Source organism: Spodoptera frugiperda, chromosome 26 (assembly GCF_023101765.2).
Source record: "Spodoptera frugiperda isolate SF20-4 chromosome 26, AGI-APGP_CSIRO_Sfru_2.0, whole genome shotgun sequence".
In the NCBI taxonomy this organism is placed as follows: domain Eukaryota; kingdom Metazoa; phylum Arthropoda; class Insecta; order Lepidoptera; family Noctuidae; genus Spodoptera; species Spodoptera frugiperda.
In genome coordinates, this window is record NC_064237.1 from 12,861,250 (window position 1) to 12,875,542 (window position 14,293).

Below are 14,293 nucleotides of genomic sequence, written 5' to 3' on the forward strand. Positions count from 1 at the left end.
CGATATTTTACGCTCGTGTGAAACCCGAAGAAAGAGTTGCGAGTGGAGACAAATTAATGTAAACTTTTCTATCATCACTATTAATAGTAATTAATCTACATCTTCTATGCATATAAATAAAATTGGATTGTTCATTTTTTTTGACATTGAAATAATCCAAACGATACACGCACCAAAATATATATTTTTAAATTTGTCTGTTTATAGTGGCTAATCTCTAGAATGGCTCGATCGATTTTGACGGAACTTTTATAAGCAAATACCTGATTTAGTAAGGAGTAACTTAAGCTACGTTTACTAGTCACAAAGTCTACAGTTCACGCGAACAAAGCAGCGCGCATCAGCTAGTTTTTTCCAATATAAAAACAGCCTTCACTAATACATTTCTTCTTTGAAAATCTTATAAAAATGTTCTCGCCCGTCAGAAAATAATGTTCGAAATCAAGTTCTTTATATGCATAGCTTGCTTACAGTATCTAGAATTATTATGTACGATTTCAGGATCATTTCGCTGAAAATTCGGTCACGTACCACAAGAAGGAAAGATCTTCATAATATTATATTTTATGAATATTTTCATTATGTGATGAAGAGATTGAAATTCTGGATTATGTTTTACATAAGATAGTATTCTTGATTTCTGTAAAACGAATTCTGCTTTTCTTTTTGTTTAGACTTGTAATAAGAGACATGGTTTTTAGTTTAGTTACTGGAGTTTCTTGAGCTTTAAAGAATTTGGAATTTTCCAGGATGACTCAACAAGAATTCCTTGTGAGCGACAAATGCTAAAGAATGAGTTTATTGATGAATAGGACATTCAAACAAAATTGATTTTTGAAAGTTAGATCAACATCATGGTATATAGGTATTGAAATTGCGTCCGGCCACCGTATGATAAGCAGCAGCATTTTCCATGCTTTTTGAACCTAAATGCACACTATAACAGTTAATTATCCAAATTACTATATCAAACTACTATTATAATTGTCAAAGTTTGTTCGTCTGGATGTTTGTCCGTCAATTACGCTGAAACCACAGAACGGGTATTGATGAAATTTGGTACACAGACAGGGTATGAGCTGACTTTGATTATAGGATATTTTTTTTATCTCAAGGGAACGCGGGCAAAGCCGCTGGCAGAAACTAGTACTATATAAAACAATCTAGCCTTTTTCAGTCACATAAAAAATACAGAACAAAAAAAGCCATTTTCCTCTATATACAACCAATTTTTAGTTGAAGGCAATGCTATCAATGCCAATAGTAATTCATGTATAATATAATAACATCAATTTCCATCGGCCACGTATCTTTAAGAACATAAATCGTAGAGAGACAGGAGGTACAAAAATTTATGGGCCAACCCGTGCCAGGGACAGCGTGAACGATATTTGAGGAGCAAGGCAGGAGAGGAAGCTGTTGAGAGATAATTCAAGGGTTTGGAAACGAAGAAGAATCTTCACCATCGTCAGTATAGTAGTAGTAAGTATAATCACCATGCCAGCCACAAGACTTCCACTGGTGAAATGATCATGAGCCTCCCTCAATGAACAAGTGTGGAAGAGCCATGCTTCTGAACAAATGGGCCGCCTCGACCAGAGTGATATCACAGAGAACTAAGCTCAACTACCACAACCTTATACTCAAATGTGGAACCTGTTATAAATTTAGTGTTAGCTATGTTGTTACATAAATAGTTTTAAGATAATTTCTGTTTGTTTCCCAAATAAAAATAAAATAAAAACAGACGTGAAACAAACCTGCTTCCTTATTTTCCAAATCCCCGATTTTTGCAAACAACCCTTAAATTCCTTACCTAAAGGCCCGCAACGCATTTGTAACACCTTGTATTTGTTCGAGACTTAATAATATTATTGCAATTGTGAACACTTAATTAACAAGAGCTTAACGTTGCTTGTGGTAAATAATTTGAAAGTAAATTTGTTCCCGACAATACTCTATAACAAAGAAAAAACAAATACTCATAGCATACTCTCTCCTCTTACAACTTGAACCTCCCAGAAGAAAAAACCCAAAAGTTATCTAGAACTTTTGTTATTGACGTAATAATATGAAGTAGGAAGGGTAGGCAGAGTTTGAGGTCAATTGTCTGAACTAAACGTTTGGTATGCTATCCACGATTGAGGAAACATTGGGATGCTGCACTATATGCGAGATATATTGCCCATCCTATGATGTATTGTTTCCAGTTACAAATAGCGATATGTTCCGATAAATCCGATATATCGGATAAGACGTCAGCTAATAAGTTATCGGATTGAGAGTAATGACTTGAAGATATGCTTTATGGAGTCTATAAAGATTTTCGAAGTATGATATTTCTGCATTAGCATTTAGAGAGCTTTAACTTTTTAATGTTTTAAGACATATTTTTAAACTTTCTCAGCCAAATAATTCGAGGTTTCATCGTATATCTTCATCTATGACAAGGTTGGAACTCAACATCTATAACAAGGATTGGCCGCAAAAAGGGTTAAACAGAGAGGAGTGGAAGAAGAGTAGGGAGGCCTTTGCCCTGCAGTGGGACGATTATGGCTGAAACTAAAATCAATTCAAAATTTCATGTACATTTCTTCATCTTAATCAAGAACTGTGCTGGACTATGAGCCTTATCTACATGACACGGTTTGCCATAAACTCCACATTTTCCTTTGTTCAAGATCGAATACAGACTTATATAGAGATCTAACATTAAAACTGAATACGCATTTCAACTCAACTTTGCATGTTCATAAAATAATAATACACGAATACACACCAGTGACTCGAAGTTTTTGCGAACAGTCGTAAAAAGAAGACGCAATAAATACAAGGGTAGCGCACTCAGTAATACTCAGTATATCATATTTATAAGTACTTACGTTCAAAGTTTCATGCTATTATATGAGCGGGTGCCTTAACAATATCATAGCGATATAATAAAGAAATATTATCAACGTATGTTTTTGTTTTTCTGCAAAAAAGTTTCGAGAAGATTATATGTCAGTATAAGTATCTGTATGACAATGATTCGTAAACAATCAATTGAGTGGAAATGATTGATAGGTACAAAACATTCTATTAAGTAGCGTGGATTTGTGAAATCAAATCGTTCAATATTGTAAAGGAAAACCTATTAACAATTGTTAACAAATACTATGTTCATATTACAACTTTCGTGAGATATACTAAAATAGTTATATAGGTAGCAAAGCGACCGTCGCTGCGTCTTGTGTAGGCTTATGAATATGAGCTTCTAAAATGGCTTGACACTAGACACAAGTCGTCAAATACTTATATTAAACCAACAAATACTAGTGTATTTGATGGTCTACTCTCTAGGTAGTCCGCAGCTCCGGAGGCATCAGTCCTACTGGGCCCCATCTGTTGTAGTTTAATGGCTCTTTGAGAATGTGTGTTATGACTGTGGCTTTGAATGTTGACATAATTATGTACCTAATCTATAAATAAAACAGAAATAATAAAAGAAAATGGAAAGCTGCTAAAAACGAATGCCCATGAATAAGGCAAGTCTCCAAACACCACAAACTTAGGCTATTTTACAACTTTAAAAACCAAAATGGAAGCACTAATTAGGTACATTACAATCTGTTCAACTCACATTATCGAACTTAAGAACTCATTACCAGTATTCGAACCCATTACCAGGTTGAAACACATCGGACAATTTAACACTAGCGCTAATAAATCAGTAGACGCGAGTCGAGCGCACAGTCCCGTATTCGATTAAACTCTCCCGACAATAATGCTATAAATCTTTACGCCATTATAACTACCCTGTGATTTCGTCGCCATTTTTTTTCTGTGGCACCACTACCATGTGTCACAAATAGTAATATTAGACTCTTTATTTATAAAGCAACGTCACGCCTTTTATCCCCGAAGGGATAGGCAGAGGTGCTCATTACGGCACGTAATGCCGCTATATAATGTACACCCACTTTTCACTATTTGTGTTATAAGTCCCATGTAATAGGGCCTATTGACTTTTTATTTATATTGCTACATTATACCTATAATTTAAATTTAGGTCACAACTTTGGTATTCGCGAATTTTTTTGAGTATATATACTTTTCAGAAATCTTCTCTACGACTCTTATTTCACCTTTCAATTCCAGATAACTCAACATGCCAAACATATTATTTTTTAAAAGGCCGGCAACACACTAGTAACCCCTTTAGTTTTGTTGGTGTCCATGGACGGAACCGATTGCTTCTCATCAGGTGATTTACCTACATTGCTCATTTGCCAGCTATTCCATATTAACAGTTTTTACGACCTATTTATACTTTGGCTATGTCTTGCCTGGTAGTCTCCAAAAACCAAACATGAAGTAACAAGACTAAGGCTCCGGCTCTCTCAATATTCCTATACCAAAAACTTTTCTAAATCCACTTTAACTTTATTTCTGCCTTTACCCTTGAGAATCCTTACATACCCTTGTTATGTTCTATCTAACTGTAGCCTTAGTATGAGTTTGCTTTACGTTTAAAATAATCGAAACGAGAACGCATTCGGTGCTCTAATTGGTTGGTTCATTAGAACCGGCCAATCAGAGCGCCGCATGCATTTTGGTATCGATTACTGTAAACGTAAAGTAAACTTATACTAAGGGTACTGAACTTTCAGATATAAATACCATGTTATTACCAAAATAGCGCCATTTAAACCGTTCCCGAAGTTGTTTGTAACCATCTTCATAAAATAATACCGCCATTACATTTTATTTCACACAGCCAACTTTTTACGATTATGTTTTATATTTTAATTGAGTTTTAGTGTAATTAGGGAGTCGTTATTTAATAATATCTCGTTTTAATTCCCAAAGGAGTGGATTATTGTATATTTTGCACTGGATTTTGAGATTTTGCTTGAACATATTAAAGAACATGCTCCTGATGTCGGTTAAAAGTAAAGTTTTATTTCTTACTGAGTCTGATCTTACGCCATAAATCATTAAACATTGTGAATGTTTAGGTTTTCCAGTAATCACATTAAAATACTGGAAGCAGAAGCTAGAAATGAAATGAAATTATTTTTGTAAATAGGCTACATAAGAGCACTTTTACACGTCAAAAAAGTAGTACCTACAACTAAGACTGAAGGTGACTACATAGTTCGAGTAGCAGCAATAAACTCACTCTTATGCTGGGGCCACACTAATGGAATATGTCATTTGATAGTGGCGATCATTTATGTTTGTACGAACATTTTAAATTCATAATCGTTCATTTGTTTTCAAAATCAATGGCATTCCATTAGTTAGCATTATATATGACTCATTGCCACAAAAACTTTGAGTACTAATTGTGACGTGATAAAATATCACTTTCATTCATTTTCGAGAAACCTTAGTAAGAGCCGTTTGAGCAATTCGGTATATCGTGGTAGATGTTAATGTCCCCAGTGGTACAGTGATAAATATGTCAAGTGGAGCCATTCCCTGATGAGGGTACAGGTTCATTTACAATCGATTACCGAACGACTTCTATTTGAAGTTTAAATTACCGGCCGTTTTACCGTCATCCTTTGTAATAGGGTCAATTTTACCAATTTTTAATAAGCATTTTTGAAGGTTTATTTTTTGCAATGAGTTTTTGTATTAGAATCGTATTGTGTTTGTGCTTTTTTATGGAATAGGGGACAAACGAGCAGACGGGTCACCTGATGGTAAGCGATCAGCGTCGCCCGTGGACACCCACTATAGAGGAGACACAAGTGCCTTTTAAAAAAGAGGTTTTATTTTTCTTGGAGGCAGTGGTTTTCCTATTAGTAGTTAGTAGCATGGAGTCCAGAATTATGTTTTGTATATATCAATAAGCATAGCCCTTACTACATGGGACATATTAATAAAATAACTCGTTAATGAAAAATGGATATTAGGTACATTGCACTATTGTATGTCCGGACTAAAAAAAAAGTACTGTATGTATTTACTTCAATCTTTACACGAGTTACTAACAGGTCGGATCCACATATAGGCTATATATTATCACGTTATCACCTACGGGGGAAGAGCTGTGATCGCAGGAAAATTATTCAAAATAATTATTAGACGCGGACGAAGTCGCGGGCACAGCTAGTTACCAAACAAAATAATCTACAAACTTAAAACTACATCATAATTTTCACATTTAATTAAGACTAGTGGTATAATAATCTTCAAATAATAGCAAGAAATAAAGTTTTTAGACAGTACCTAAGTAAATAAATAATATTGTAGTACGAAATATTTCTAGCTTAATTTAGCGATATAATAATGGAATAGAAAACAGAAACAGTATCTAGACATTAATTCTAATTTACAGAGGAGTGCCTGTCTATGTCTAATGGTCTGTACATTATATCTGCTTTCAACATAACATTACACTTTTTTATGTAGTAGAAATGTATAGTTTTATTACTTTTTGTGCCACACTTTTATAATAATTACGTTAATATTAATCTATCTGATCGTTTACCATCAGGTGACCCATGTGCTCGTTTACTCCAATTCCATAAAAAAAAATACTTATAAAATAACCACGTCCCGACTGCCGACTGATTCATCATCATCGTCACAAACATGAAATCCGGACTTTATATTCAAAACAAATATTTGTTTTCAAGAAGTTCAGAAATTTCACTTAATAAGGGTTGACAAAATAATCAACTTCCACGGGAGCAAAGCCGCGAGCAAAAACTAGACAACTCCTAAACTTAACTCAAAAACAATGACAATAAAAAGAAATACGTGTCTAACATGTTTTAATGATCTAAGTGACGAACTGATATTATTTTTAATTTTCATACCATGTCTACTAACTTATGCAAGGCATATAAATCATAGCTGGGAGATAGGTAGACTATGTGCTGTGGCCTAAATACCTAGGGTACCTACATCTGGCATGGGGTGCTGCAGTCTTGCTGCATAGATGCCGCAGTTTTGGCAGTGTGTGTACAAACTTACAGTGTGTCGTTCTTAATATGTAGATAGATATAAAGATGAGTTTTCTATAGAGTTGTTTTAGCTGTTGAAGTTTTTTGGTTGAGTATGCTTTAGTTTTTTAATTGCGAAGAGAAATAGGTCGTTAAAGTGTATGAATGTTGTTTTGTTTAGTGAATAAACCTATTCAAACTACGATCTGCTTCCTTCAATCGGAAAAATAATAGCAGAGGTGTTATTTTTATGTAGAGAAGGCTTTTAGTTCAACTAAACTCAAACTCAAATCATTTATTGCATTCTTGTGTATAAACTACTATTACCTTTTAATGGTAACCGGCTGTCGTACAAAGTGTAGCAAGTTCGTTTCCCGCACAGAGCAGCTCTTTGTATAATCCACAAATTGTTGGGAGGTGCCACTAACTTACCATCAAGTGATCAGTCTGCTCATTTTCCGGTCTATCCTATAAGAAACAGAATACCAACTGCTCTCTTAAACAGGGAACACAGCAGCACTGGTAAATAATAAAAACAATTTCACATTCAATATTTACTCGCGATGCGACATCAAACAAAGTGTACGGAACGAACTCAGTAGCTATTTAGTTGGACAGCACCTGCAACACTGGACGCATGGAGTATGGAGTCATGGAGTACTATCTCTGTATTGTTTAATACATTTGTTACTACTGAGTGCTACTCTTTCTGCGGGTGGAGATTCGGTTTACTCTGTTCTTAGTAAAGGAGGTTTTTAGTCCAGCAGTAGACTGTCACAACCGATCGGTTGTGATCGAGGATGGATGTGATATATGTTAATTATTATGTTATCGGCTTACTCACGTAACTGTTTGACGAGGAACTCGACTAGTTTCAAGCTATGCTAGAGGCTCATATTCATGAGCAGCATTCTGCGACACACGAGGCAGTGATTGTCGCGCTGTTACATACTCTATTATAAATAAATATATTTTTAAAACGCATTCTAGTAGTGACTGAATGCGAACCCCGATCTACGGACTGTGAACTGGACCCGGAGTGGATTACCAGTGTTCTGGCTCGAAAAGCAGGAGTAGGAACGGGGTGGTTTTTAGTCAGTAAGAGTCTGACACTCCCTCTCGCTTAGTCCGAGGCGGGAGAAGCCGTTGGATGATTATGCCCTGCTTAAAAGAAAAGTTGTGACTGAATAAAATGTTACTGTAAAGCGACGTTATTTAAAAATATATATTATATGAAATTCAATGAACATTTTATACTCTATACTACAATCTGAGTAGGTATTTAGTTTGAAAACACCTGCAACACGGGCCGGTTCATTTTAAAACCAAATCAGTTTTGGCAACACACGCGCTGGGTTGCGCCAGCCTGCGGTCCTCTGGTTTTCAAACTCTGTGGATTCGGACTGGCAGGCTGGCACTGATGCCGTTTGTATTTCGAATTATTTCAAATGTGGAATGTTTGTTCGAAAATAATTTGATTGTTGGTGAATTGTTCTTTTTTATAGTTTCTAATATTTTTATTTTATTTTGTTTTATTTTTTGTATTCGGAATGTGTTCGTAATATTTTTATTTTAAAAAAAGTTAGTATTTTCGAGAATGTCTTGAGTAAATTAATAATAAGTTCCACTAAATATTTTTCACAAAAATTCTTTGAAGTCGGCGAGATTTCTTAAGAAGAAAATAATTGGAAAAATTAAAATTACCAAGAACTACGTCTATTAGCTTTACTGTTTATAATTATTTTGTCTATTATATTTTTATCTTAATCTTATGTGTATAACAATTCTTTCAGCAAATAGGTACAGTTACTAATAAGATAATTACAATGAAATATTTTTTTTACATTTCAAAGAACATTAGAACTTAGAATATTAGTCCACAGAGGCTGGGCATTTTTCGGTTTAAATTTGAACTACGAATTACAAGTGAAGTTGACTCTGAATATTTGTTTGAAGCAACAAAGGTCCTCTAAGACATGTTAAAAGATAATACTACAAAGAATGAACTTATAAGAAGTTTTCTCCAAAAATCTCCAAATTCTAGTCTTTCTTCCGCAATTAGTCCACATCGAGAACTAATCGAGTATCTCGAGAAGCCATTACGGCAATGCGACACCGCGCGGTATCCACGCAATTCCGAGTTTGCGCACATCCATCGCATTCCAGCCAAGCATTGTTCACAAACCATTCAGAGTATTGCCAGCAATGTATTTCAAAACTTCCATGCAGTCGACGCTGCGGGATAGTTGTCTGGAAATCAGGTTGTGGTATTGCTTTTCATTTATCAAGTGGATTGCATATTTTTGAGTAATAATAAATTAATTTAAATCATTCAGTTTATTTGTTCCAACTATATTATAATTCTATATTATGCTGATAAAAGCTAAAATAAGTTTTTAAACTGACATGGTCACTAACACTATTATTAGAACTTATAACGGGAACATGGTAAATATCCCGTTATAAGTTCTAATAATAAAGCTAAAATAGCTTTAAAAATATTATGTAACCGCTACACTCAGAGTCATTTAATGGTTGCTTAAGCCAGTGCTTAGCAGTTGTTTTCGGAACAAAATCGTTACTAAGGAATAATTTAAGTAACTATTAATTTAAGGTACTTATGGTAATGTGCTCATCCTCCAACTGATGAAAAAGAGATATTAACTTCTTTCAACTGCATTGGGCAACTGGCTGCCGTGCAACTGGCAACGGGTTAGACTCCTGTATAGAGCAACTATGCGTGATCTTCTGATCTTCCCCCAATAGTCAGTTTGTTACGCTGTACTGAGCGCACACACGACACACAACTTCACGCCTTTTTATTCCCGAAGGGGTAGGCAGAGGTGCACATTACGGCACGTAATGCCACTATACAATGTACACCCACTTTTCACCATTTTGTGTAAAAGTCCCATGTAATAGGGGGTGAGCCTATTGCCATATGGACTGGACACAATTCCAGACTCCGTGAAATTTTCGAAAATTCGAAAAAAGCCCAGTAATACTTTGCCCGACCCGCACCTCCGCCTACCCCTTCGGGGATTAAAGGCGTGACGATATTTATGTACTATGCTTATCACATCGTTTCTCTTGAAGAAATAACAGATTTTAAAAACATATTATAAAATATAGCTACGTCAATTCTAGCTCCTAGGTCAAACCACTATATTATTTAAACAAAAACTTGGATTAAATCTGAACTATGAACGTCAATTTTGTAGTACTACGTATAACGTAAGGCTCTGCGTACATTGGATAACGTTTAATTCCATGAGTATAAATTTAACCTATATAAATTGCTAGTATTTTGCGAAACTTTACCTAATCATTTTATGCTTACGCGATCAACATCGGCAACTCTATTGCATACTAGCTACTTCCGCGCGGTTTCACCCGCTCTGCTTAGTTCCTATTGGTTGTAGCGTGATTTTTTATAGCCTATAGCCTTCCTCGATAAATGCACTATTCAACATAAAAAGAATTATTCAAATCGGACCAGTAGTTCCGGAGATTAGCGCGTTCAAACAAACAAACAAACTATTCAGCTTCAGTATAGATAAAAATAAACTCCACATTTTCTAGAAATCAGTGCAGTTTAGTCTAACCTCAGGGTGCTGATATAACCGTGATCTTCGCGGATCTAGCCTAATTTATAAGTTTTTAAGCTGATCGGAAACTTATAGACATAAACAAACATGGTAAATATCCCGGCTCAAGTTCTAATGATAGTATTAGCCTAATTTGTTAGTTTTCAGTCCAACTCCTCTGATCGATCTAGTAAATAGATCATAAGCATATCCTCACATGGAAACAATAGACATATTGCACTCCCCCTTACTACACTCACAATGTACACATCCCCTAAATAAGTAAACAAGAGTAATATAACAACAATAACAACTTGTTACTCGTATCACAGTACACAGTAACTGTTGACCTAAAACTTCCAGCTTTTTGCTGTACAGCCGCTTTATTTGCTTAAAGCGCTTTTTTGTAATGAGCCCGTGGCCAGTTTAATGGTGTGGCGTTATCTCGCATGGGATGGACAGTGATGTATTGTTGTTTGGTTTTGAATAAATGTTATGGAGGTAAAGGGTTTTGGTTGTCTGTCATTTTATATAAAGACCATTGATAGGGTTTTATACATCTATGGTAATGGACAGGACACAAGAAGTCATTAGATTGAAAGTCAAAGTCAAAGTCAAGTCAAAGTCAAAATCATTTATTTCAAATAGACCAGGAAGGCACTTTTGAACGTCAAAGCAAATATAATAATATTAATAACGTCTGTCTGTCGGTCAGTCCTCTAGTGAAGCTATTTGCTCGTTCCAAAGTGTAGATTCCTATGGAGAAGAACGAGCAAGAAACTCCATAGGTTACTCTTTTTCAATCAGATTTACAATACAATTCTTGGTTACATTGTTTCGATTACTTCAACTATGTGAGAACAATGTAAAACTAATATACAGTCGAAGCGATAGAAAAAGAAAACAACCTAGAGGACAATAAAAATTAATGCAGTCCGGAGCTGACCAGTCCCAGTTGACAGCGCCCGTTCACGAACATGACACGTACACCAGCACCGCCCAACTCAACCATGTTGCAGGGAATCGAGCGATCCAATGCCCGTGCCACCGCCAATGAGACCTTTGAGTGAGCATGACAACTCCAAGCTGACATAAATGCATTCTACTAGTCTAATTTGATTTTAGTTGATTACAGGGCTCTCACATTTACAATGATTGTATAAAGTAGAGAACACATCGGAATAACATGGTTATATTACAGAAATTTTTCGTTATCCTGTGGAGCCGGACCAGCTTGCCTCCAAGCATTTTTATCTTCTATGTAATCATTTACTTTGTAGTATGCTTATCTACATAACGTTTTTTTAATACAAAGTTTAAATTTTGATTCATTCAGATTCTGTATTTCCATTGGAACTTTATTATAACATTTAACACAGAATCCCATAAATGACTTACTTATTTTTGACAATCTAAAAAATGGTTGACTTAATCTATCCTTATGCCTAGTTTGATAGTTGTGTCTGTCAGATACTTTCGCAAACAAATGTAGGTTTTTTCTAACATACATAAGATTTTCATAAATAAATTGACATGGAACGGTCATAATATTGATCTCCTTAAACTTTTCTCTGAGAGATTCGCGACGACCTAGGTTGTAAATAGCTCTGACGGCTCGCTTTTGTAGGATAAAGATAGACTCAACATCAGCAGCCTGTCCCCACAGCAAAATACCATACGACATGATGCTATGGAAGTAACTGAAATATACTAGTCTTGCCGTGTCTATGTCAGTTAGCTGTCTGATCTTCCAGACAGCATAAGCTGCAGAGCTCAATCGTCCCGCTAACGATGTAATGTGAGGACCCCATTGCAATTTGTCATCTACAGTGATTCCTAGGAAAGTAGTCTCTTTTACAAATTCTAATTTCTGACTATTTAATAATACATCGCATTGGTTAGTCTTAACATTTGGCAAAACAAATCTAATACATTTTGTCTTTTTATCATTTAATACTAGGTTATTTGATGTAAACCAATTTTGAACCTTCATTAGAGCATTATTTACGTCGTCATAATTATTTTTTCGTCTATTTATTTTAAAAACTAATGATGTGTCATCAGCAAATAATACCATCTGAGGTTCATTCTGAAATAAATGGGGCAAGTCGTTTATATATGCCAAAAATAGGAATGGGCCTAGTATTGAACCCTGCGGTACGCCCATAGACATGCTAGCACCCGGTGAGTTTATTTTATTTACTTGTACTTTAAGTTGCCTATCCCGAAGGTACGACTTCAATAGATTTAGTGATATACCCCGAATACCATAATGTTCCAGCTTCAGCAATAGAGTCTCGTGTTCAACGCAGTCAAATGCCTTCGAAAGATCACAAAATATTCCGATAGCATCCTGTGCGTCTTCCCACGAGGCGAACACCCGCTTAATTAGAGCTACTCCAGCGTCAGTTGTACAGCGTCCCTTGGTAAATGTCCCTTGAAATAATGTAATAATCTATCTATAAATGAGGAGAAAAGTTAATAATTAATTAATTAATGAATACCATTTTGAATATTAAATACAAAAGTTTTGTTGGCGCCTTTGATTCAAATACAGTAGAAGTACCAGGATCACAAAAGCAGCACAGAGGCTACCAACATATCACTCGTAATAATTCACTAATAAAAATCAATTTGAACAAAATACAAATGTTTTGTTACCTCCACTTCTGATTAAAATACAGTGCAAGTACCAGGATCTCATACACAGTACAGAGGCTACCAATACTACACGAAACAATTCACTAATGAAAACCAATTTGAAAAAAATACAAAATGTTTTATCAGCTCCACTGCTGATTCAAATACATTGGAAGTACCAGGCGCTCATACATAGTACAGAGGCTACCAACATATACACGTAGCAATTCATTAATGAATACCACTTTGAATATTAAATACAAATGTTTTGTTGGCTCCTTTGATTCAAATACAGTAGAAGTACCAGGATCACATAAGCAGGACAGAGGCTACCAACATATCACTACACATAACAATAATTCACTAATGAAAACCAATTTGAACAAAATACAAATGTTTTGTTGGCTCCACTACTGATTCAAATACAGTAGAAGTACCAGGCTCTCATACACAGTACAGAGGCTACCAACATATACACGTAAAAATTCACTAATGAAAACCAATTTGGATAAAATACAAATGTTTTATTGGTGCTGATTCAAATACAGTGGAAGTACCAGGCTCTCATACACAGTACAGAGGCTACGAACATATACACGTTTAAACAAGTACACATAAGTATGATGTGTGGGGTTCAGTACAGCGTATCAAAGTGTGGGACCTTTGCCTTTGACCAGCAATATTGGTGTGAAGCGCACGGCACAAGAAGTCATTGGAGCAAGAGCTGTGTCCACACGCAGTCGACTGGCTCGTGCGTAGAGTTAGGAATGTATAGATAGGTACAGTTTAGGTAGTACTTGGAAAATTTTCTTTCAAAATGTATTCTTCCTTATTAAATATGGTCAATTTATTGTTTAATCATATTTTTTATTTTATTTTCAAGGTTAGTACTTTCTAAGTCTGTGTCTGTGCGCGCAGTTTGGCTGCTGCTCTGGACCACGCGCACCGCCTCATCTTCGCTTCGCCGTCCTGGCAGCTTTCTGCCAGCGGGTTGGTGGCCAAACGCAGACTTATCAACGATAAAGTTTTTTTAGAAAAATTGCACGCAGCTTAGACGCAATCTAGAACTATTCCCAATGTTTAACAATAGCCTACCTACAATACATGCACCTAAACTTTAAATAC

General features: G+C 35.6%; 1 protein-coding gene and 1 long non-coding RNA gene across 4 annotated transcripts in view; one reads left to right on the plus strand and one right to left on the minus strand.

Annotated features, from left to right (window-relative positions):
* Window positions 1–14,293, plus strand: part of LOC118264327 (uncharacterized) — a 419,163-nt gene that overhangs the window by 390,793 nt on the left and 14,077 nt on the right. The window lies entirely within an intron of this gene.
* The window catches only part of LOC126912499 (uncharacterized), a 235,454-nt gene continuing 232,308 nt past the window's right edge, over window positions 11,148–14,293 (minus strand). Inside the window, exon 2 of the long non-coding RNA XR_007707231.1 lies at window positions 11,148–11,245. This is a non-coding gene — a long non-coding RNA (uncharacterized LOC126912499). The remainder of the gene's footprint in view (window positions 11,246–14,293) is intronic.